The 22340-nt window shown below is 43.7% G+C and overlaps 1 pseudogene across 1 annotated transcript; it reads left to right on the forward strand.

The window, feature by feature from the left end:
- Positions 1-1930: 1930 nt before the first annotated feature.
- LOC308277390 (vomeronasal type-1 receptor 90-like) lies at positions 1931-21542 on the forward strand (annotated as a pseudogene). The gene is made up of 4 exons: positions 1931-2153; positions 10777-11568; positions 21194-21318; positions 21428-21542. The product of its transcript is annotated as a vomeronasal type-1 receptor 90-like (transcript).
- The last annotated feature ends 798 nt before the right edge of the window (positions 21543-22340 follow it).

Raw genomic sequence — 22340 nt, forward strand, 5'->3', positions numbered from 1 at the left:
TCCAGGGGCTTTTCTAACCTCTGGGCTATACTCCCAGACCTATTTTATATTTTATTTGGGAACAGGGTCTCACTAAATTGCTGAGAGCCTCGCTTATTAGCTGAGGCTGGCTTTGAACCTGTGTGATCCTTCTGTCTCAGCCTCCCAAGCGCTGGGATTACAAGTGTGAGCCACCACACCTAGCCATTCATTTGAAATAAAACAAACTTCACTGATAATCCAGGGTAGACTATATGGTTTTGGCCTAATACTTGCTTGGGTAGAAGATATATGGGACTTTGGGAGGGGGGAATCCTTCTGACTGAATTCTGTCTGACTCTAGACTTAGAAAAATCAGACTTAGCAAAGAGAGGAAAATACCTCAGACCTTGGCCCAGCTCCCCTAAAGGCCTAGGCAAAAAAAAAAAAAAAAAAAAAACATTTGTAGAAGCCAGGTGAGTGATGCACGCCTGCAATCCCAGTACTTGGGAGGCTGAGACAGGAGTATAGCATGTTTGAGTCTAGCTTAGGAACTTAAGACCCTGCTTTAAATTAATAATATATTATATTATATATAATAAATATAATATAATTAATATAATATAATATAATAATATAGAGCTGGGGATGTAGCTCAGAGGTAGGGCACGCTGGATTTAATTCCTAGGACACAAAATAATTCATTAGTAGGAAGAGATCATGAATGAATTTAGGTCTTACCTGGCTTCTGAGGAAAACTGTGGCTTATTCTCCAAGCATATGATGGTCCTGACACAGGGTGAGGAGGGAGGGTCATAATATTTATCTTCCTTTTCAAAGATGAAAATTTAACAAAATTCACTGAGAGATGTACTAAAACATAAGCTTCTTATACAAAAAGTGTTAAGAGGCTTCTTAAAAGTTGCAGAAACAAAGCCGGTGAGCAGGAAGGTTGGACTCTGAGGCAGAGGAACATTGGAGAAGTCTTAGGAATGGATCTGGTGCCATCTAGTGCCAAGTGTGGAGCTCAGAAGCTAAAATGGGGAAAACAAGGGGTAGAGGTGTGTACTGGCCAGAGGGAGCAGTCAGGTGTTCTAGAAATTCTGGGGGAAGGATGAGGACATGTAACTAAAGATCTAAGTAGGTAAGGGCTGACTCTTGAAGGAGCCCTTATCACACAGGCAGGAAAGGGTCTTTGACAGCTAAGTGACACGATGGGAGAGGTGTGTGTTAAAATAATTCTGCAGGATCCTGTTGTGGTCGCCTATGCCTGTAATCTCATACTTGAGAGGCTGAGACAGGAGGATTCTAGCAACTTAGTGAGACTCTCAGCAACCTAACAAGATTGTGTTTCAAAAAAATTAATAAATAGCCAGGCGTGGTGGTACAAGCTTGTAATCCCTGCACTTGGGAGGGTGATACAGGAGAATCACACAGGTTCAAAGCCAGCCTCAGCTACTTAGTGAGGCTCTTCACCTTAGTGAGACCCTGTTTCCAAATACAATATAAAAAATAGGTCTGAGAGTATAGCCTGGAGGTAGAAAGAATCTGGGTTCCACCCCCAGTACCACCAAAAAATAAAATAAAATAAAAATAAAAATAAAAAATAAAATAAATAAAAATAAAAAGGACTGGGGGTATAGACTGGAGGTACAATCCCTTGGGTTCAATCCCCAATACCAGTACCAATGAGAATGAGAATGAAAACTCATCAGTGGAAATATACCCATAGATAACAACATGAGGTCAGTGTCTAAAGTGATCAGAGTTCCATGTACTATACTTACTGCCTAGATTCATGGGCCCGACCACTAGAACAGCAGCTTCTTACTGGAAAGGAAGCAGGATTCCAGGTTGATTTGTTCGCATCTTCATCCCTGCTGCCTAGAACACTGAAGGTCACTGTAGACAGCTCACACAACAGGCTCAATCAAGCCCACCAGCACCTATACTGTTTCTAACACTCCCTACAATGGTGCCTAATTACAGCCTGGCTGAACGAGAACACCTGACAAAACTTGGGGCATCCAACGCGGAAGATGGCTGGCTCATGGTACAGGATAAAATTGCTCTGCCTAAGGCTCAGGCTGAAAAGATCATCAGCCTAATACATAACTCTCTTCACGTGGGACCCATGGCACTGAAACATTTTCTGAGCCCCTTGTTCTATTCTCCTCTCCTACTACAGCTGATTGGTAAAATCAGTGCCTCCTGCTCCACTTGCGCTGCTGTATCTACTCAGGGAGGCCTTCGCCCCTCCTTCCCCACCCACCAAATGAGGGGACACCTGCCAGGACAGGACTGGCAAATCGACTTCACACATATGCCTCCCCATAAAAAACTTAAATATCTTCTTACCATGGTCGATACCCTAACAGGTTGGGTGGAGGCTTTTCCTTCAAAGGATGAGACAGCCAGCATGGTGGCCAATGTTCTTTGCTCAGATATCATTCCTCGTTTTGGACTCCCTAACTCCTTGCAATCTGATAACGGTCCAGCCTTTGTTTCTAAAATCACTCAGCAGGTGGCACAAGCTCTGGGCATTGCGTGGAAGCTCCATGTTCCATACCGACCACAGTCATCAGGAAAGGTAGAGAAGATGAATGGAATTCTTAAAAATCATTTAATGAAACTCTCTCTGGAACTACGGGTTTCATGGCCAGAGCTCCTGCCACTAGCTCTGGCCCGGGTGAGGGCTACCCCCCAAAGCCCCACCTTTATGAGCCCATTTGAGTTGCTATACGGTCGCCCTTTCTTGCTTAATCACACTCTTCCTTCGGACCCCCTCCTTTGTCTTCCTATCTCCCTTATTTGTCTCTCCTCAGGCACATTCTTAGGGAACATGCTGACCAATACCTTCCCCAACCGGGGACTGATGAAACAGCTCCACACCATGCAGTTAAAGCCCTTAAGCCGGGGGATCAGGTCCTTCTCAAGTCACTCCAGCCAAAACAACTTCAACCACGGTGGACCGGGCCCTACACAGTGATCCTCACCACACCCACCACAGCCAAACTGCTGGGGGACCCCAACTGGCACCATCTTACTCGGCTAAAAAGGGCCCCACTGCAACAGTCCCAAGACGAATTTTCTTGCACAGTATTAGGACCTACTAAGCTTCGTTTTTCTCGACGTAACTCTCTTTGATGTTTATATTTTAGCAGGTCCACTTGTTTACATGTTATGGTGCTCTCCCTCTTCGGATGCCAAACTGCCATAAGTATTAAACCTTGGAAGTCGGTCACTGATGCTCCTGGTGCAGTAACAGGTGTTCGTTTGACCAGACAGACCTATACCCACTCAGGGAGTTGCTGCTATTTGTAACTCTGGTCGAATAGAAACTGCTGAAGGGGAGGAAGACGTGCTCCTCAGGGAAATGCTGCTATTTAAAATAATAGATCTAGTGACAATATACCTCATAGTTAAAAGGGCTCCCAGGATCTGCTCTCACAATTTTTCTTTCTTTCTTTAATAGCACCTTGCCTGTTGACCGAGGTAACCTCCAGTTCTCGCTGCGGCCATGCCCACCTGTCCCCCCGCCCTTCCGGGGGATTGGATCCTGACTCCCGGCCTGGGGCCCCTGACTATGCCCCCTCTGACAGCAGGAAGTAGCTCGAATAGAGTCGTTGCCCCTATGACCAAAAAGGCCGGGATGTTAGGTTCTGGACCCCCCCAACGGGGCAGGGGCGGGGCTGGAAGTCAGGAGGCAGGAAGACCCGCCTCCTTACCCTGCAAGGTCCAGGGTTTTTCCCACAGAAAGCCACTCCCCTTTGATAAAAAGGGGGACAGAGCTATTGAGAAGGGGAGAAGCTTGCGAGACAGAGAGATTCCTACACTCCTGGAAGGCTCTCTTCCACACATCTCCCCCACCCCCACCCTGCACCCGCGACACGGGGGTGGGGGAGGGAGCTGCCCGGGACAAGTGGGCTGGACTAATAAAAGACTTATAGTACCTGCATGGATGATCTCGCGTGTCTGTGGAACTTGCAAACCTTATAGTCACTATTTAAATAAATAGCATTTTAAAATTTAGTGGACCTGAGGATTGAATCCAGGGACTACACCTGCAGTGTAAGATTCATCCTACAAACTATACCTGCAGCCCTTTTTCTTTATTAATTTTAATTTTTTAAATTTTTTTTTATTTTTGGTGGCACTGGGGTTCCTGGAAGCCCTTCTACCGCCAGGCTACACTCCCAGACCTATTTTATATTTTTTAATTTGGAAACAGGGTCTCTTAAGCCAGCAAGGCTGGCTCCGAACAAGCGCGGTCCTCCTGTCTCCGCCTCCCAAGCGCAGGGATTACAAGCGTGCACCACCACACCCGGCTATTAATTTTTATTCTGAAACAGGGTCCTGCTAAGTTACTGAAGCTGGCCTCAAACCTGAGATCCTCCTGTCTCAGCCTCTCAAGTACTGAAAGTCCTGGCATGTGCCACCATGCCCAGCTGAGTCTTATTCATTATTGATTTTCCATGCATACACCTAAATGATAATACTGTCTCTCTAGATCACGATCTCCAGGGAGAATCAGGTAAAATTAAGAGAGGGCCGGGCATGGTGGCGCATGCTTGTAATCCTCGCGCTTGGGAGGCAGAGACAGGATTGCACTTGTTTGAAGCCAGCATCGCTGGCTTGAGACCCTGTTTCCAAATAAAAATATAAAAATTGGTCTGGGAATGTAGCTCGGAGGTAGAAGGACTTCCAGGAACCCCAGTACCACAAAAAAAAAAAAAGAAGAGGGGGGTAATATGCTTACCAAGGACTCCCTGGATCTGAACTCCCCAAGGGACTTTCCATTATTTCCCAGACACTAAAAGCACAGGCCTGCAGAGAGATGAGTTCAAGATACACTTTCCGTGAATCCACAGGTTCATCTCAGATACTCAGAATCCTCCCACCTCATCTGTCTGGGTAAGTGCTTCTGCATCCATGGTGCAGGATCAGTAAGAGCTTGGGGTCCTGGGTGGAGGAAGGAGGAAGATGGGGCTTATTAGCCAGGTCTAGGAAGCTGCAGAAGAGACATCCAGCTCTAACAAGTCGTGCCCGGCACAGAGGATTGGGTTCTGTTTAGGGCAACAAGGATGCTTTCTTTGGATTTCCTGTTCTTTCATTTCTTAGATATTAAAATTTGTCCATGTTTTATAGAAAATACCTACTGATTCTAGGTTTTCATTTATTGTTGTGAATCAAATGCCTATCTCTAGCTGTCCATATCAGTCCTTAGGTCGCACACAGTGTGCTATCTAGAGACTTTAAGCATCATCAACCCTTCACATATTGTTAGGGAATGGATGAATTAATTTTATATTAACAGTTTCATTAAACAAACTCAGATTTGTTTCTTTTGCCCTCACTAATCAAACCGAGCTAATACTGATATGTGACTTCTGTAGTTTGAGAAATTAAAAAACAGTTTTAGCCAGGCATTGGTGGCATACACCTTTAATTCCAGTACTTGGAAGGCTGAAAAAAGAGGGTCAGAGATTCAAGATCAGCATGTATTCACTCAGCAAGATCATGTTTCATATTAAAAAATAAAAAGGGGAGATGAGTGTGGTGGCACAAGCTTGTAATCCCCGTGCTCAGGAGACTGAGACAGGAGTATTGCTCAGGTTTGAAGCCAGCCTCAGCTACTTAGTGAGGCTCTCAGAGACCTAGTGAGACTCTTTTCAAATAAAATATAAAATAGGCCTGGGAGTATAGCCTGAAGGTAGAAAGACTCTGGGTTACACTCCCAGTACCACTAAAAATAAATTAAAAAAAATAAAAAGGGCTAGGAGATATAGCTCAGGGAAAAAATTACCATGGGTTTAATCCTCTGTATTAGTACTGCAAGAGATAGAGGAGAGAGGGAGAGGGAGGGAGAAAGATAAAGACAGAAGAGAGAGAGGAGAGAGGAGAGAGAGAGAAAGAGGAGATAAAGAGAGAAAGGGAGAGAAGAGAGAGGAGAAAGAGAAGAGAGAAGAGAGAGAGAAAATAAAGTTGCAAATACATTAAATGTTTTAAAAACCCAATAATGTGGCCGGGCATGGTGTAATCCCCACGCTTGAGAGGCGGAGACAGGAAGATTATGCAGGTTCGGAGCCAGTCGCGTTGGCTTAAGAGACCCTGTTTCCAAATAAAAATATAAAAAATAGGTCTGAGAGTGTAGCCCCGAGGTAGAAGGGTTTCCAGGAACCCCAGTACCACCAAAAAACAAAACAAAACAAAAACAAAAACAAACCAATAATGATGGTTGTTTTCCCTGTCTTGGCCTCAAAAGACCTGGAAATATAATTTCAAATTCTTTGGGAGCAAGAATACTGATTGGTATTGGTATCCATTCATCTTTTCCTATGTATGCTTCTTTTAAAAATAAACCATTCTCTCTCTCTCTCTCTCTCTCTCTCTCTCTCTCTCTCTCTCTCTCTCTCTCTCTCTCTCTCTCTCCAGGTCTGGAGATGGAACCCAGGGGCATTTGACCTCTGAGCTATACCCCCTGCCCTATTTTATATTCTTTATTTTGAAACAGGGTCTCACTAAGTTGTGGAGGGCCTCGTGAGTAGCTGAGGCTGTCCACGAAGCGCGATCCTCCTGTCTCAGCCTCCCGAATACTGGGATTACAAGCGTGCACCACCACGCCTGGCATAAACCATTCTCTTTTTTTACTCCTTTACTTTTATATTACTGGGGATTAAACCCAGGGGCATTTTATCTCTCTCTGCACCTCTAGCCCTTTGGATGTTTTAACATGGCCTTGCTAAGGTACTGAGACTGGCCTCACACCTGTGATGCTCCTGTCTCTCCTTCCCAAGTACTGGGATTTCAGGCATGTGCCACCGCACCCTTCTCTCTTGTCCCATTTGACAAAACCTATGTCATCAGACAGTCTGTCAGTTCAAAAATGGCAAAATACAGAATGTCTCAAGTACCTGCTTCCTTGATTCACTCAATAGAAGTGTCTTAACTGTGATGTCATTCCTCAAACATTTCCCAGCCTTTCAATTCTCCACTGAAATCAGTCTTGTTAGGATGCTGAGAGTCTCAGTAGATTGCTGAGGCTGATCTTGAACCTGTGATCCTTCTCTCTCAGCCTCCCAGTACTGAGTATATAGGCATGAACCACCATTCTTGCCTCTGCTATTGAAACTTTAATATAGGAAATCCACATTTTCCACTACTTTAACCATGTATTACAGCTCTGAATTTTAAAATGACATCTCCTGTTTACAAAAGATATCTTCAGTATAATATTAATATTAATACTGGCATCTCCTGCTTATGAATGGTATCTTCACATACTGTAGTAGGTATTATTAAATGGTATTTTATGTTTATAAATCTTTAACATTTCTGCTTTCTCTTTGTGTGTTACATTTTAGAACTATATTGTGCCAGTATGGGGAATGACCTAGGAAGATTTGGGAAAGCTCTAATTATTAATATATTTCAAAAGAAAATAATTGGTATATTTCAAAATAGTTGTGTCAAAATGGAGGCAGACATGGATAAAGAAAGGACTTGGTTTCGGCCTAACAACAGGCAGCTATTCCAGTGTAAATCAACCTAGCTCAAAGTACTTAACAAGTCAATAGAGGAGAGCTATGGCTTCCTCTTTCTAAAGACAGATCTGCATGATCTAGGGGGGATGGAGCAGGGTTTGACCTTGCCCTTTATGAAAGGAGACACCTTACCACACCTTGCTAGGGGAGGTACCTTACAGGACATTCCCATCAGAGTCAAGCAAACAAGATGGAGGTCATGGGTATAAAAAAGGCCAAGTCCACGTGTATGCCCTTTGGTGTACTCATTTGAGTCATCCCCTCATGCCATCTGGGCATGGGGCTGTATTTCTATTTTCTGTATTTTTATCTTTCTAATAAACTTCTTTAAATCTTCAGCAGCTGTCCAAGCGATGAATACTTATTCTTAGCTTAGGACAAGGATCCACAGTTTTTCTGTTTGTCTCTGTGTGTGGTGGTGGTGGTGGGGGGATTACTTCTCCCCACATACACACCACACACCTTCCCCACCCCCGCAACATATATGATCTAAAGAGCCAAGAAATAATTGGTCCTTACACTCTTAAATTTCAGAAGATAATTTTTGAATATACAAATAGAAACATTTTATAACATCTCATATATATAAGGCTTGAATTAATAAAAATGTGCATATTTTGCAGACAAATATAAAAACTTTGTAGTATAATTTTTATGCTAGGGACACAGGTTTCTGGAGAAATATTGTTTCTTAACTTGGAGGAGAGTTAACAGTGTAGACTCTTATGAAAACCCATTTCTCTGGGTGAAGTAGGATACTTGTCCTTGGAAATAAAGTCTTAAAATAATATGAGGTTAAGAGCCAGGTGTGGTGGTGCATGCTTGTAATCCCAGTGCTTGGGAGACTGAGACAGGAGGATGGCATAGGTATGAAACCAGCCTCAGGTATTTAGTTAGCCTCTCAGCAACTTAGTGAGACCATTTTTTCCACATAAACTATAAAAAAATAGGTCTGGGAGTATAGCCCAGAGTTAGAAAAGCCCCTGGGTCCCACCCCCAGTACCACAAAAATAATATGACCTTAGCCAAACATGGTAGTGCACACCTGTAACACCAGTACTTGGGAGGCTGTGACAGGAGGATTGCAGGTTTGAGACATCCTCTGCAACATAGTGAGTCTGTCAGCAACCTAGTGAGACCTTGTTTCAAAATAAAAATAATAAAATAGGTCTATAGATGTAGATTAGAGGTAGATACCCTAGGTTCAATTCCTCAGCACCACAAATAATAAAAATGTAACAATAATAAAAATATTATTACCGTGTGTGTGTGTGTGTGTGTGTGTGTGTGTGTGTGTGTGTGTATGGAGATTGAACTAAGGGGCATTCCTCAGTTTATTTTGTTTTGAAACAGGGTGTCACTAGGCTGCTGATAGGCTTGATACTTGTTGTTGCTGTTCTTGAACCTGCAATACTCCTCTCTTGCCCTCCCAAATACTGGGATTACAGACATTCACCACTACACTCAATTTGACTCTATTTTAATTGTGGTTAAATTTAAAACTGTGATTCCACATGCCTAACGAAAAAAATAATGGTATATGGTTCTACTAATTGATAACCAAACTCTGCTCACATAGGCTAGTTGTTATGGCAAAAGGATAGAAAACAACACATGATCTGTGTGGGTATCTTATAGAAGCTTGTGTAAGTGAGATAGAGATTGAAAATTCCATTAGAGTTTCCTTAACAGAGATGGTGAACATGTCCTGTTTGGGTAATTTTTTTTGTCATCTCTCTATTGGCAGGGATAGAGTTCATCCATTATCAAAAGAGCTGAATAAAGTGTCCTAAGACACACATCTGAGGAACTGTATAATAATAAAAATGATAGCAAATGTTTCTGTAGAGATCACAGTGTGCCAGAAACACTCCCATTTTTGGTATAGGTAACTTTTTCTCACATAATATATCTACTAACATATGACTGGGAATATTTCATAGATAAAATGACTGAGGCTCATAGGGTGTGGGAAGCCATTAAGGTCTTCCCTTTATCTTTACTAAAAGCATACTTCTGACTGTCCTCCGCCCAGAGGCAACAAGGTTTGGGGCCATGGAAGCTTCAAGGTTACTAATGCTAATGATGCTATTGTTCTGTCTGAGCTAAGGCTAGGTTTGTATTGTTTGTGGCAACAGGGTATTGTTTGACCTGCCCAGACTTTGGAATTTTCCCCTCCAGGGTAACCTAAAGCTAAAAATTATAAATACCACAAGAGAAGAAGCCCAAGGGTCAGCCAGTAGAGATATCGACCCAGAGTTGACTGGCGATCCTTCCATGCTTAGGAATAAATCATATTTGGAATTTAATTCTTAAGAGTTATATTATTTCATCCTCACTCCTCTCTTCAGAACCCGTACTTTTGCCGGCTGGCTCCAGCAATAGGGTAGAAAACTCAAGGTTACACATATTACATTTGAATGACAGATCACAGATCACAGCAAATCATTTGACCTATAATTCCCATACTTAGGAGGCTCAGACAGGAGGATCACAGGTTCAAGTCCAGCCTCAGCAACTAAGCAAGACCTTCTTTCAAAATAAGAAATAGATCTGGGGCTTGGAAGTAGAATGCTTCTGGGTTCAATCCCAGAACAAAAAGAAAGAATATTTAGTCTGGCAATAAAGCAATCAGAATCAAGATAACTCAAACTATGTAACTCACTGTATGTCTAATACATTGTGATTCTCTTGTTGGGAGGATCTTGTTTCCAACTTTGTTCAATATTCCTCATTAAAATTGACTACAAACTGTATAGCTGTTATGATCCATCTAAAATTTAATCAAGTTGATATAGATCAAAACCAAATAATACATCCTTACTGTCCCTAAGAAAATGCAAAAATGAAATGAAAATACAATGTTTTCTACGTGGATATTTCATTGCACATGAAAGCTGTGCACTCTGGGAAGCCAGCCGTGGATTGACACATCACCCAGCCATAACTTAAAAGGGGGGGAAGGAGGGAAGAGTTGGGGGTCTTCCAGAGGAGGCAAAGGAGATGGAGCATTAAAGGAGCACAGGAGCGGGGGCACCACAATACCTACACATGCTCATGGTGTGGTTGTTGAGAATGAAGATGGCAACATTTATGATAATGAATTTCTCTGATTTGTCATTCATAACATGCTTCTTTCCCTCATAGGATGAATAAAGACAAGAAATATATGCAGGAAAATATTCACATAAGATGTGCTTTGTGGGGGAAACTGTCATTGGGATCTCAGCCAACACTGTCCTTCTTCTCATCCACATTTTCTATTTCTTTCCAGAGCCCAGGCCCAAGCCCACAGACCTGACCATTGGCCTCTTGGCTTTAATCCACATAATGATGATGATGCTGACCAGGGCCTTCATAGTTCATGACATTCTAAAGCCCGAGGATTTTGTGGATAATATTATATGTAAATCAGTTGTCTACTTGTATAGATTGTGTAGAAGCCTCTCTGTACCACCTGCCTGTTGAGCATCCATCAGGCCATCATCCTCACCCCCAGAAGCTCCTGGTTGGCAAAGTTCAAACATAAATCCCCACATCATAGCCTGTGTTGCTTTCTCATTCTCTGAGTGTTTAATATATTCATTACTGCTTGTTTTTTAATCTCCATCGCTGGCACCACCAATGAGACCTCAGCTGACCTGCTCATCTCTAAATCCTGCAGTATCTCACCCATAGACCATATTTTCAGGCTCTTGTTTGCCTTAATAGGGATTCTTTGGGATGTATCTTTCATTGGGGCCATGATCCTCTCCTGTGGGTACATGGCGGCTCTCTTTTGCAGGCATAAGAGGCAGTCCCAGCATCTTCATAGCACCAGCCTCTCTCCAAAAGCATCCCCAGAACAAAGGGCCTCCCGGACCATCCTGCTGCTGGTGACTGTCTTTCTGCTCATGTACTTTTTGATTCCAGCATCTTCTCTTCAAGATTTATGTGGAGAAATGACTCAATTGACCATGGTGTCCATATACTCATAGCTAATGGCAATGCCACCATTAGTCCTTTGGTGTTCATCAGCACTGAGAAACGTGTCATTAGCATTCTGCAATCTGTGTGCTGGAGGACAGTAAATGTTAGATTATCTTTGTCATAGGTAAGTTTTCTTAAGCACAATGAGCTGCTCCAGAGTTATATTCCATAGCATAACATATCTGAACACTGGTTTACATAGAAACATTATCATGTACATTTTATGTGTGTGTATGTAGTGGTGCTGGGGAGTGACCAGGGTACTTTATGTTCAAGCTACACCCTGAGCTCTATTTGATTTTTTATTTGGAGACAGGGTCATGCTAAGTCACTGAGACTGGTTTTGAACCTACAATTCTCCTGTCTCAGCCTTCCAAGTACTGGGATTACAGGTGTGTGCCACCACACCTGGTCCAAACATTTGCTTTCTCTACTAGACCTACTTATTTAATAGCATCTGGTGGTTAATTTGGACTGTCAGCATGATCATATGGAGAGATGCCTAGGATAAAGAGACTTCTGGGTGTGTCAGGGCGGGTGATTTCTAGAGACAAGTGGCATGAAGGACAGCACACTTAGGGGAAGACCATTCTGAACATGGGCAGCACTGAGCACAGGCTGGAGGCCCAAGCTGGAACTCACACTGGAAGAAGGAAAAAAGCTCTGGTGATGGAAGGCAGATCCTTCTCCAGCAGGTGTGTCTCTTGCTACACCTACAGACATATTTCCATATTTCCAACATAAACTTTCAGCAGGGATTCTCCCAGGAGGTTCAAAGGCTTCAAATTCAGCCTTGGACTTGGGCTACTTCATGGGCCCCTCTTGTTCTGAGGCTCCAGTTTTTTGGACTGAGCAATGACTTTGCCTCTCCAGAGTCCAGGTAGCCTTGTGGTCTGATTAAATATGCTGGCTTTTTAGAATTCATGATGGTGGGAACAACTTGTCTTGGCTATGTTTTAGGTTTATTTTTAACATTTGCTTGGGGAAAACCTGGGGATGATCAGTTGCCTTTAAGGCTTGTTCTGATTGTTATTGTTGGAGTCTATAGAATCCTTGTTAGATCAGTCATTTGGAAATTTAAGTGCAACCCATATATAAATGTTAAAGCTTCAGGGAGTAAATCCTTAATTATTTTAAACAATTTGGGGCCATTAATAACATGTCTCAAGTATATTTTTGGTAACAAGGCCAATTTCAAAAAATCCCCAAATACCCATGCCTAATGCCTAATGCTATTCCCCAGAAGGAGATGCCACGCACCCGTTCCAGGGAATGTCTGCCGTGCAGCATTCCTGCTAAAATGAGCCTAGCTCAGTTTTAGATTGGGAAGAAGGCACGGCATAATCCTGAAAGTGGTACTCTGGAGAATAGGGGGAGGAAGATGCCTTTATCAGGGGACATAGCCCACTGCCGGGAGGGGGTATCAAGTGCCTACCACTCCAGGATGGAAGTGGCCTGCATTCCTACTGCCCTCTGTACTTCCTGAAATTTATGGCTTAACTAATCCCCATGGATCCTTCCCAGTATCAAAACTGGGCCTAGGAACCGCAAACTCCCACAGCCTCTGAGGCTCGGATGGGAATCATTTGGCTAAAGCCAAGGAGAACTCTTTTTTTTTTTTTTTTTTGAGAGAGAGAACTATGTATTTTATTTTTTTTGTTGTTTTTTTTATTAATTTATTTTTTAAATTGGTGCATTGTAGTCATATATCAATCACATTGGAGTACAAGACTTGAGAGGATATACAAGCACACATCATCCAATTAGCCCTCCTCCAGCCCCCGTCCCATTCCCTCCCCCTCCCTCCATCCCACGCTTCTTTGGTGATTTACTTTGATACATTTGTTTATGTACCTCCTGCGCTTTAAAGAGGCTCCGTCCTCCAGCATTACATACCCTCTGATTGGTCACATTAGTTGCTTCACTATAGGGCCCTTTCTATAGCTCAACCTCTTCCTGTTCCCCTTTTCCTCCTAGTTATTGCTGATTAAGAGAAGCATCTGATTTATATTTTCTGCGATATTTCTCTGTGCATGCTGCGTTGCAAGTACCGATCCCACTCTTGATGGTCCCAGTAGTGGCCTGGCTACTCAGTGGACTGATCCAGACCTCGCTGGCTCAAGCAGCAGCCTTGCCTCATGGGAGGCCCCAGTTCTGGTCTCGCTGGCCCCTGCACCGGTCTAACCCCTAAGCTGGCTTTGGTCCCAGCCTTGGAGGCCGCAGGAGTGAACTTGCCTCACGCCAGGCTCCGATGCTGGCCATTGGCCCCTGCACCAGTCTAACCCCTTGGCAGGATTCCAATCCCGGCCTCGGAGGCCCCAGCACCAGCCTAGCCTCACAGCAGGCTCCAATGCCGGCCTCGTTGGCCCCAGCACCAGCCTAACCCCTCAGCAGGTTCCGTTCCTGGGTTAGGAGGCCCCAGCACTGGCCATGTCTCACGGCAGGCTCCGATGCCGGCCTCGCTGGCCCCAGCACCGGCCTAACCCCTCGGCAGGCTCTTATCCTGGCCTCGAGGCCCCAGTACCGGCCTTGCCTCAAGGCAGGCTCCGATGCCGGCCTCACTGGCCCCAGCACCAGCCTAACCCCTTGACAGGCTCCGATCCCGGCCTCGGAGGCCCCAGCACTGGTCATGCCTCACGGCAGGCTCCGATGCCGGCCTCGCTGGCCCCAGCACCGGCCTAACCCCTCGGCAGGCTCTTATCCTGGCCTCGGAGGCCCCAGTACTGGCCTTGCCTCAAGGCAGGCTCCGATGCCAGCCTCACTGGCCCCAGCACCAGCCTAACCCCTTGGCAGGCTCCGATCCCGGCCTTGGAGGCCCCAGCACTGGTCATGCCTCAAGGCAGGCTCCGATGCCGGCCTCGCTGGCCCCAGCACCGACCTAACCCCTCGGCAGGCTTTTATCCTGGCCTTGGAGGCCCCAGTACCGGCCTTGCCTCACAGCAGGCTCTGATGCCGGCCTCACTGGCCCCAGCACCGGCCTAACCCCTCAGCAGGCCAAGGAGAACTCTTTGAAAGGTAATTAGCATCCTTTGAATCCAAGGGTCCTTGGATTTTGCTTCCTGGCTTTCAACAGCCACAGGAGAGTTTTCGGGGGCGGGGGGGGGACAAAAAGGCAGCAGCCAGAGCCCTTCCATTGGGCCCTCTGCCACCTTTCAGGTTGACCTTGAAAATTCAATCAAGAGTGAGCTGTGCAGTTGGACCCTAAATCATTCATTCATTCATTCATTCATTCATTCAGCATATGCTATGCACTGAGGGTACAGTTTTCATTGATGATTCATTCATCCCATCATTTATTTGCTGTTATCTTTGTGCACACGCTGATGAGTAAGGCTCCTGGGTTTAGCTTCTGTTTAGTGAGAAAAGTAGATAAAAAGTAAATAAGCTGAGTGTGGTGGCACATACCCTTGACCTTGGCACTTGGGAGGCTGAGATAGAAGGATCCCAGCTTTAGCAACATAGCAAGACTCAGCAACTTATCTAGACCCTGTTTAAAAATAAAAAATATAAAGGTTGAGGTGTAGTTCAAAGGTAGAGCACCTCTGGGTTCAACCCCCAATATCACAAAGATAAAAAGTAAATAAATAAGAATTACCACTGTTGAGAATAGAGTGCCAAGAACTAAGTAAACAGACTTGAGCCATTCTCTGGACAACAGACAGAGGAGAACACTCCTAGTAGGGAGCAGTGCCTGTGGGCACCATGACACTTGTAAGCCAGGTATTTAGCACAAAGCAAAAGAGGTTTATGTTGGCTGCCATGTTTGGGAGGATTATAGAACACTCTAGAAAGGAGTCAGTAGAGGCTGTGGTAACCACCCTGAAGTCTTAACTACTAATGATTTTTGTAGTTGTTGTTTTCTTCAACACACCTGACCTACCTCTGTTCACACCACCCTCCTCACTCCAGGCCCAATGGCTGAGGTGGAGGGAGAAGGATCCTATAGTTTCCAACCTGCAATTAAATGCTCTCACATAGAAGAGACATGTGTTACCTGCATGAACAGCTCGTGGGCCAGATCTTGTCACGTGACCCCAGCACCACCACAGAAGACCCATAAGCACTACCCCTCAATGTTCTGGGGACCAGAAGTGTGAACAGTGTTGGAGAAAGCCTTAGTGGACCTCGGTGAAAGGCCCTCACTGCAGACCAGTAGGACACATGAATAAGAAGGAGCAGAATGTGCCAAGACCCAGAGGCCTGATACAGTTTAAAGAGTTCAGGTATCCAGGGCGCTGGCCACACTGGCTGTAGCACTGGAAATGTAGTCAGAAAACCCTGCATGAAGTGGCAACTATTAGTATCTCCATTTTTGAGAGGTGAATGTTGAGGACATAACTGCTAGTTGGTAGAGCTGAAATTTCATGCAGTCTGATCCCAGTATCTGAACTTTTAATCTCTATTGCACTTTAAGATAGCGAGGGGCTGATTTCAAAAGATTTTCATGCCATGCTAAGGGGTTGGCATAGGTTAAGTAATAATATATACAAGCCATGGTTAGAGTTTAAAATGTATATGTTTTATGTAAATATCAAATGTACAGTTATTCTTCCCTCCAAATAAGAAACAAAGACCCTACTTACTCTTAATATGGAAGATCTTTTTAGTGTATCTTTTTTTTTTTTTTTTTTTTTGGTGGTGGTACTGGGGATGGAACCCAGAGGTTTCTACCTCCGGGCTATACTCCCAGACCTATTTTATATTTATTTGGAAACAGGGTCTCACTAAGTTGCTGAGAGCCTCACTAAGTAGCTGAGGCTGGCTTTGAACCTGCGCGATCCTCCTGTCTCAGCCTCCCAAGCGCGGGGATTACAGGCGTGCACCACCACACAAGGCTTAGTGTATCTTTTCTTTACAAAGGAATGTGGTGCATTCTTGTAATCCCAGTACTTGAGAGGCTGAGACAGGAAGATGACAGGTTCAAAGCCAGCCTTGACAACATAGCAAGGCTCTTAGGAACCTAGTGAGACCCTGTTTCCAAATAAAGAAATTAAAAAAAGTAATGTTGTTACTGGTCACTGATATTAACTTTCCCTGTCAAGAATACAGTGAGGAATGTTGGGGGCTGTAGCAAACTAGGAAAAATCATGTCCCATGCAAAGATGGCCACTGTTGTTCATTTCAACCCTATTGCTGCATGAGACAGCATGGAATAACTTAGAAATTATGAAAATTGTGTGAAATCTCAAAATTTTAAATGTTGACTCAAAGCATGATACAAGCCTTAGAAAATACATCTTCAGTTACTTCCGGGAAGATGGCGACCGAGAAAAGCGGGGCTTAAGAGCCCCGCTAACAACAAATCTCCATTACCAAAATCAGCGCCTTTCATAGCCAGAAAACACCATCACCAGTGAAACAAAAAATCACCAGGCTCCAGAGAGAAAGCGGACTGAGAACAGAGCCACAGAGGAGATACACCGGCCTCGTGCCCGAGGACGCGGCAGACGCGGCAGCAGCGCCATACTGCCGGAGGCACCGGCGAATTCACGGGACGGCTACAGCAAGCCGAGGTGAGCCACTGCGGAACAGCTAGGCTGGATTTCTCCACGCAGAGAGCATCTAAAGCTCCCAGTGGCCGAGCTCAGCACACGCTGCAGGGATTCAGAGTAGAAATCAATATCAAGAAGAAAAATGCCAGCCCCATAGCCGAGGGCGTAGCAGCGGCACCATATTGCCACCGGCGGCAGCAGCAGCGAATTCAGCGAGGCCAGTACAGCTACATCTGTGTACTCAAGAACAGTGAGTCAAATTGCGGGCCACAGAGGAGAAATCCCAGTACTGTACTCCCTGGGACTTGACCCAGTGGGGGAGGGGCGGTGGCAGAGATATCACACCATAGGAGAACGTGCAACCTGGCACCCCCCACAGTCTAAAGCAGCCTCTATCAACTCTCTGGGTCGGAGACTCTGTGATAAAACCCAGTAAAGGAGTAGTGGGGTCTGAGATACTACTGACTCGAGATCCAGAACACCTTAAGTGAAGTCATAGTGACCCAAGGGAAGAACCCAGAGAAGGCACAAACATCCGAAATCATGGGAAAGAGGAATAATACTGGAGCAATTAATGCCCACAACCCCACAACATCAGAACCCGATAAAACAGAAAATCAGAGATTTCTAGAAGATCAAATCAGGAAAATAACTGTAGAAATAATAGAGGTGCTTCGAAAAGAACTCAGAAAGAGCCAAAAAGAGATAAAGGATGCATTTAATGAAGTAAAGGCCTCAATTCAAAGCACAAACAACCGATTAGAACACATGGAGAACAGAATCTCGCTCTTAGAAGATGAGCAATCCAAAAATGAACTCATAGTTTCTAATCTAGAAAAAAATATCCAACAGCAGGAATCTGATATTGAAGAAATATGGGCCCATTTTAAGAGAGCTAACCTAAGAATAATTGGAATAGAGGAGGGAAAAGAAAGTGACACCAAAGGGATCAACAATCTCTTCAAAGAAGTAATAGCAGAAAATTTTCCAAACATAGAGCAAGAGGTTGATACAAAGGTCCAGGAAACTTATAGAACTCCCTTTAGACAGGATCGGAGAAGAGGATCCCCACGCCACATAATTGTCAAAATGACCAATGTGGAAGCCAAGCAGAGAATCTTAAAGGCAACAAAAGCAAAGGGCCAAGTGACATTCAGAGGCAAACCAATTAGAATCACTCCAGACTTCCCAAACCAAGTCATGAGAGCCAGAAGGGCTTGGAGTAACATATTCCAAACTCTGAAAGAAAACAACTTCCAGCCAAAAATTTCCTACCCAGCAAAACTTTCTATCAAATTAGATGGAGAAATAAGAAGCTTCCATGACAAACAGAAACTGAAGGAATTTATGTCTTCAAAACCAGCACTAGAGAAAATACTCAAAGAGATTAACTACAAAGAAGAAATAGGTAACACACACCAGAACCAGAGAAACAAGAGTTTCCATCCAACAGACAATTAAGATTGGTTATCTGTGGAGATTCATTATTTATGTTAGTCTTTTACTTATCTCTAAATGGTATTGTTTGCCTTTATTGTTGTTAATTTTTAGGATTTCTAGTTGGAATATTAATATGCCTTCAGATATAGCATTTGGAAATATTTTATCCCATTCTATTAGTAACTGTTAACTCTGTTTACATTGTCTTTGGATATACAATTTTTTTATTTTTTTATTTTTTAGGGAGTCTGTATACTCCTCTGTTACCTGTGCCATTGAAATCATAACCAAGAAATCACTGCCAATTTCAATGTTGTGAGGTTTTATGACCCAGATTTTCTCCTAAAAGTTTATAGTCTTAAGATTTATATTTAGGTCTATTATCTATTGTGAGTTAATATTTGTATATGGGATTAGGTAAGGGTCCAATTTTATTCTTTTCCATGTAATTATTATTTTTTTACAATATTTAGTTAAAAGATTATCATTTCCACCACCAAATGTTCGTGGAAACCTTGTCAAAAATAACTTGACAATATAGGGAAGAATTTAGCTCTAGGCTTTTATTTAACTCCAATGGTTTATATATCTGCCTTTAGAATAGTACTACACTGTTTCAATTATTATAGCTTTATATGGTTTGAAATCAGAAAATATATATCTTCTAGCTTTGTTCTTTTTCAAGATCGTTTTGGGTACCTAGACTCCATATTCCATATTAGGATAGATTTTTTTCTGAAATATAAATACATAAATATATGATAGTTTCACCTAAAAAATAGAAAAAAATATTCTCTGGTAAGAAAGAAAGCAAAAAGAAATATTGAAATGTTATCTTTAAGACATCAAAAGCTTGGTATCAGACAAATGAAACTGTTATGTGAGATTATCATTTTTAATTTTAGATAAATTGCCATAATACTAGATGTCAACTACTAAGCCAAGCATGGGAGGGAGGGATAGGGAGAGAATGGGGTGGGGATTGGGTGGGGGCTGACTGGGAAAAGTGTGCATGTATGTCTACAAAAGTATGTATCCTACTATGATGTATGAATACAGTGCACCAAAAAAAAGATTATTAAAAAATAAATAAAAATAAATAAATAAATATTCGTGCTTAATGGCAAAAAAAAAAAAAATACATCTTCAGGCCAAAATCTTCATGGAGCATGAATATGCATCCTCCATATTGTAGCCAGATCTAAGATGGCATCCAGTGGTCCTACCTCCTGGTATTTATTCCCTTTGTGTTATCTATTTCTACACTGAATCAGAGCTGGCCTCTGTGTTCAGTAAAATAAGGCAGGAGTGGTAGGTCTAACTTCCGAATCTAGCTCATAATGTCATTGTCCCTCAGCCTTGCTCTCTTGAACCACTCACTCTGGGAACATCAGCAACCATGCCCTGCAAACATTCAAGGTGTACTCTACTGAGGCCCATTGCTATGGGATCTGAATCTGAAATGTTTCCCCAAAGGTCCCAGCTGGGCACTATTGGGAATCGATGGAAACTTTAAGAGGTGGGGCTTTGTGAAAGGTCTTTACGTCCTTGAGGATTCACCTACAAAGAGAACTATGAGACCCTGACTTCCTCCTCTTCCTTTTGATTCCTGTTCACAAGGCTAGGGTTTTGCTCCACCAGGCACTCACTGCCATGCCTCACCCCAGGCCCAAAAGTAATGGGGTCGATCAATCATGTACTGGAACCTCTGAACCTATGAGCCAAAATACACCTTTTTCTCTTTATTCATTGATCATCCCTGGTATTTGTTATAGTGATGAAAAGCTGACTAGTACACTCAGTGTAAACAGGAACTGACATGCCGCGCCAACAGCCAGCCTGGTGGCCAGCCATGTGCGTGAACCAGCCTCCTTGGATATGGATCCTGCAGCCCCAGTCAAGCCTTCCAACGAGTGCAGATGCAGCCAGTACCCTCGTGCAACTCTTGAAAGACCCCCAGGCAGAGCCACCTGGGCAAGATGCTACCAAATCCTGACCTGTGGAAACTATGAGAGTCCCGGGTGTGGTGGCACACACTTGTAATCCTGATACTTGGGAGTCTGAGACAGGAGGATCAAAGATTCGTGGCCAGCCTCACCTATCTAGTGAAGCCCTCCACAACTTAGTGAGCCCCTGTTTCAAAATAAAGGATAAAATATAGGACTGGGGGTGTAGCTCAGAGGTAGAATACCCCTGAATTTAATCCCCAGTACTGCAAAAATAAATAAATAAATAAGAGATAATAAACAATTGTTGTTTAGTAAAGGCAGGGTTACTAAACTGTTTCTGTAAAGGACCAGATAGTAAATAGCTTAGTCTTTATGGACCTCATGAGGTTCATCTTTGTTACAACTGTTTAACTCTGCAAAAACAGCTATCAACAAATGGCTGTGTTCCAACAACACTTTATTTACAAACACAAGCAGCAGGCCAGATTTAACCTGAGGATTACAGTTTTCCAACGTGTGTGTGTGTGTGTGTGTGTGTGTGTGTGTGTGTGTGTGTGTGTTACTGGGGGTTGAATCCTCCAGGGGCATTCTACCTTTGAGCTACACCCATAGCCCTTCTTAACTTTTATTTTGAAAAAAGGTCTTGTTTTGAAACCACGCCTGGCTTTAAACCTGCAATCTTCCTGTCTCAGCATCCCAAGTACTTGGATTAGAGGTGTGTGTCACCACACCCAGCTCCAACCTCTATCTTAAGTCACTATGTCTTATAATTTGTTATGCAATAATATCTAACTACCCTACTTCCTGAATTTGAGAAATGACCTGATTAAATTATGTTTAGACATATCACACTGTTGGTGATTTGGAAGCCAGATTAGAAACTGATGGGAAGGTATGTGTCCGAGGGCAGTGGTCCCAGGAGGAGATAAGGGGCCCAGATTTGAGTGAGATGTACGGATTCAGGGGGTAGCATAGATGTCTTTAATGCTCCCTACCAACCAATTTGACAAGAATGGTGTAAATGAAACAATTTCTCTTAATTCTCCCTGCACTGTTTGGTGCTTGCCTTGAACAGTCCTGGTAATGAGCAACAGGGAGGAAGCCTTTCCCCAACAGTGCTGCCAAGAGCACACAGAGCCAGTGTGGGACAAGTTCCTAAGCTGGTTAAAAAGACCATTGATGCCAATTGAGTCGTGAGCCCAGAATAAAGAGACATCCTGTGGAGGGTTCCAGAAACACATCCTGTCACCCAGTCCCTCAACTCCTCCATGCACCCTCTACCTCCTGTTTCCCACATCCCCTGTGAGGATCCTATTCCCAACCTTGTCAGGCCAGTGCACAATCTAAAATAGACCTGAGCTAGAAGAGTCTGCAGGATGGTTAGTTGCACAGACATGAGCAAAGACGCTCATCACCTGGAGGCGGAAATAGAAGAATAAAGAAGAAAAAAGAAAAAGAAAAAGGATGAAGGGGAAGGGGAAAGAAAACCAAACACTCCAGGAGAGGCTGGATACAGAATTCAAACAACATCATCAAAATTTGATTTGTCTTGACGTGTGGACACCATTCTCTAGAAACCAAGGTAGCTACAGCTTCTGGGTTCCCAAGCCACAGGAAGCACTATAATCTAGCAATCTCAGCTGAAGTTTGGGAGGTTCATTCTAGTTAGCTCTCAAATCACATGCCCACAGTCCTGAACCTGGCCTAGGGAATACCTAACTCTGATTGTCTCTCTGGTTGCATGCTTTCATACCTGAACCAATCATGGTGGCCCAGGGAATGCATAGGCTTAGGTCCAATGCCCTTTCCTTGCCCTCATAGATTGAAGTACAGAAAGGGATGAATCTTCTCCATCCCCCCACCCCCCCAAAAAAAAAACCCCAGGGCTTTTACCAGAAGAAAGGGAAATGGACACTGAGCAAGATGGTATCATAAATCATAAGGAAGCCATTTCCCCTGCTCCCTGTTATTATACACCCTCTGTGACA

This window comes from Muscardinus avellanarius (genome assembly GCF_963383645.1).
Source record: "Muscardinus avellanarius genome assembly, chromosome: 19".
Classification (NCBI taxonomy): domain Eukaryota; kingdom Metazoa; phylum Chordata; class Mammalia; order Rodentia; family Gliridae; genus Muscardinus; species Muscardinus avellanarius.